General features: G+C 37.6%; 1 pseudogene; it reads right to left on the bottom strand.

Annotated features, from left to right (window-relative positions):
• Positions 1 to 3084: 3084 nt before the first annotated feature.
• On the bottom strand, positions 3085 to 3197 carry LOC111764210 (U6 spliceosomal RNA; annotated as a pseudogene).
• Between the last annotated feature and the right edge of the window lie 780 nt (positions 3198 to 3977).

Raw genomic sequence — 3977 nt, 5'->3', positions numbered from 1 at the left:
TTAGTATTGTACATTTGTAATAGTTCATTAGAAAACGTTCTCAAATTTGTATTGTTAACACAGTGAATGTTGTAGTAGATGATAGACTGTGTCAAATTTGAGAATTTGTATTGTTGACACAGTCTATCATCTACTACAACATTCACTGTGTTATACAGTCCCATGCATTGAACAATCCATCCAAAGTGTACCCTCAGTGGCTCTCAGTTTCATCACAGAGTTATGCTGTCATTACCTCAATTTTAGAATGTTTTCATTACTCCAAAAGGAAAAATCCAATACCCCCTTATACTCCCTGTAGCAGTTTGGTATTATTTATGAATTCCAAAAATAGATATTGGATTATGTTTGTAAATTGGTCTGTTCCTCTGGGTTTATTAGATTGTATTGGATTCAGAGGTTTCACTCTTACTTGACTACATTAAGATTAAGTCTTTGGGCTACGTCAGTAGGACATTGAGTCCTTGGTGGGTGGGGATGCACAAAGAAAATGACATGACAGAGGACGAGTTTGGAGTTTTTGAGCTGGAGCCCCAGGAAGTAGATACACAGAGAAGCAGATATGTGAGGAAAGAGAGAAGGCTTCATTAGACATGGCAGAGGCCCTGGGAAGAGAGACAAACTGTTCACCTGGTAGTTTGCAGCTGGCCTTGTAGAGCAAGTACAGCAGCTGAGCTCAGACAGAAATGAGCCCTAGGAGAGAGACAAGACTTCTCCCAGCCTACAGTTGATATTGGAAGAAGCTGGGACCTCAGAGTCTTCAGAGGAAGAGGAAGGCTGGACCCTTGCAGATGCCAGCAGCCATCTTGCTCCAACACATGGTAACAGACTGGAGAGGGAAGTAACTTATGCTTTATGCCCTGGTAACTATAAGCTTCTAACCCAAATAAATAGCCTTTATAAAAGCCATCAAATTTCTGGTATTTTGTATCAGCCCCCCTTTGACTGACTAATACACCCTCCTATTACTGACCCTTAGCACTGATATAGTAACTTTTTTGACATTGATGCAAGAATATTATAATATTACAGCTAACTATAGTCCATACATTACATTAGTTGTATTTTCCCATGTATCTCCATATTTAACACCTTTTAATAATGATGTACATTTGTTCTAGTTCATAGAAGAAAATTCTTGTATTTGTACTATTAATCACAATCCTCATCTACCACTGAGCTTACTATGTTGTACAGTCCTTAATTTATCCTCCTGTTTTTCTTTCAATTGATGTTTATGGCCCTAGACTGCCCCTTTCAGCCACAATCACATTTATAAATCAGCAGTGTTAGTAATTATACTATATTACTATCAACTCTATTTCTACACATTTGTAAACAACCTGATAAAAAATTCTACATCCATTAAGTATAACCTCCTACTTCTCAACCCTTACTCTATTTTCTAGTCATCTTTACTCTAGATTTTAATTCTATGAGTTTACTCACTGTATTTAGTTCATATTAGTAACATGATGCAATATTTGTCCTTTGTATCTGGCTTATTTCACTCAACATGATGTTTTCAAGGTTCTTCCACGTTGTCATATGCATCCCAACTTCATTTCTTCTTACAGTTGAATAGTATTCCATCATATGTATATATAACATTCTGTTTATCCACTCACCAGTTAATGAACACTTTCCCCCTCCCCCCCCCCCCATCTTTTAGCAACTGTGAATAATGCTGCTGTGAACATCGGTGGGCAAATGTCAGTTTGTGTCCTTGCTTTCAGTTCTTCTGAATATATTTCTTGTAGTGGAATTGCTGGATCATATAGCTTCCTGAGGAACCACCATAATGCCTTCCACAGAGACTGCACCATTCTATATTTCCACCAACAGTGATAGTGTGTTCGTATTTCTCTAATCCTCTCCAGCACTCATAGTTTTCAGTATTTTTTAAAATGACAATTTTAAGGTATGAAATGATAGCTTGTTGCAGTTTTGATCTGCATTTCCCTAATAGAAAAAAAGATGTTGAACAACTTTTCATGAGTTTTTTGGCCATTTGTATTTCCTCTTTGGAGAAAATATCTATTCAAGGCTTCTGCCCATTTAAAAAAAATTATGTCGCTTTTCTTTACCTTTTTTTAAATGAAACTTTAGATTACATAAATGTTATATCAAAAATATAGGGGATTCCCATAAACCCCTCCACTCCTCACACCTTCCCACATTAACATCTGTCATTAGTGTGATACATTTGTTAAAATTGATGAACACATACTGAAGCATTGCTACTAACCATGGACTATAGTTTACATTATAGTTTACATATGTACTACACAATATTATAGGTTTTGACACATTATATAATGGCCTGTATCCATCATGGCATTGTCAGGCAGGACATTCCATGTCCCAAAATATCCCCACGTTATACCTATTCTTCCCTCTTCCTCCCCTCAGAATCTCTGGTGGCTACTGCCCTTATATTAATGATACAAGTTCTTCCATTGTTAGAATATTAATAAGTCTACCTTAGTCCATAGTTGCATTCCCCATTTATGTTTGTTCATTCCTCAATCCTGAAAATTTGGGGATGGTGATGCCTACTTTGTTTCTGATTGAGAGGGGGCTTAAATTCTGTGGGCAGATAGATGGAACTGTCTTGCTTGCGGTTGTAGGTATTCTGTTTTTTGGGAGGGATGCTGTCCATTATCATTCTTTTGTTAGTTGTCCTGGGTCAGTTCAATGAACTTGAGAACAGGTGTTGCAACAATGCTGAGATTCTGGGCTCAGCTGGCATAAGAACAGACTGAAGATTTAAGTCTCTGGGACATATACATATATTTAACAAGTATAGTAAAAATTATAGGTTCAAATAAAGGATTAGAATAGTCATGTGTAGGGAAATTATACATGAGTCTAACTCTGTTACAATGGAGAGGATATAATTCAAAGTAAGACCCACTGACAAGGTGAAAAATTCCTGAGATTGTATGCCCTCCCTATAATGTCTAGATATCTCTAGAACCCTCAGGAACCCTGCTGTTTCAGGCACTCTTCACTATGGCAATCAATGAGATCCTCCTGAGATGTGCATAAACATAATCTCTGGAATGACCTTCCCCCTCACTTTGAAATCTCTTAGCTGTAAAAAGTCATTTGCTCCTTGAGCAGGGGCCATGCTAATCTTCTCTGTGTAATCCCAATTTTAGTATATGTCTATCCTACCCTAACTGGTTATAGACTTAATGCAATCCCAATAAAAATCAACACAGCATTTTTTAATGAACTGGAAAAACTAACTATGAAATTTATTTGGAAGGGAAAGAGGCCCTAAATAGCCAAAAACATATTGAAAGAGAAAAATGAAATCAGAGGAATCATACTACGTGACTTTAAAACATACTACAAAGCTATAGTGGTCAAAATAGCATAGTATTGGCACAAGGATAGACATACTGACCAATGGAACCAAATTGAAAGTTCTGATATAGATCCTTGCATATATAGTCATCTGATATTCGACAAGGTCACCAAGCTCACTCAACTGGGAGACAATGGCCATTCCATATGCAAAAGAATGAGGGAGGATTACCATCTCACACCTTATGTAAAAATCAACTCAAGATTGATCAAAGATCTAAATATAAGAGCCAAGACCATAAAGACCTTGGAAGACACTGTAGGGAAGCAGCTACAGGACCTTGTAATAGGAAATGGCTTCATGAACTTCACACCCAAAGTACACTATTGGGTTGGTCTTTGCAGGCTGAGGGGACTAGGGTCAAGAGGATGTGTCAGATGGTCCATGGAATTGGGGAGAGGGTTGTGGGGGAGCAAGTGAACACGAGAGGTTGTTGGGTATATGGTTCAAACTATAATGCTGAGAAAACCCTTTAGAAAATATAATAAGAAAGGGTTACTTTTATAAAGTGTTTGATGCGGGGCATCTGGTACAAGGTACACCTGGGGCAGGCTTTTAGGGAGTGTATGAGTGCTCATCTTGTTATAGGGTGTTATATCAA

Source organism: Dasypus novemcinctus, chromosome 15 (genome assembly GCF_030445035.2).
Source record: "Dasypus novemcinctus isolate mDasNov1 chromosome 15, mDasNov1.1.hap2, whole genome shotgun sequence".
In the NCBI taxonomy this organism is placed as follows: Eukaryota; Metazoa; Chordata; class Mammalia; order Cingulata; family Dasypodidae; genus Dasypus; species Dasypus novemcinctus.
This window is presented reverse-complemented; position numbering and strand designations above follow the sequence as displayed.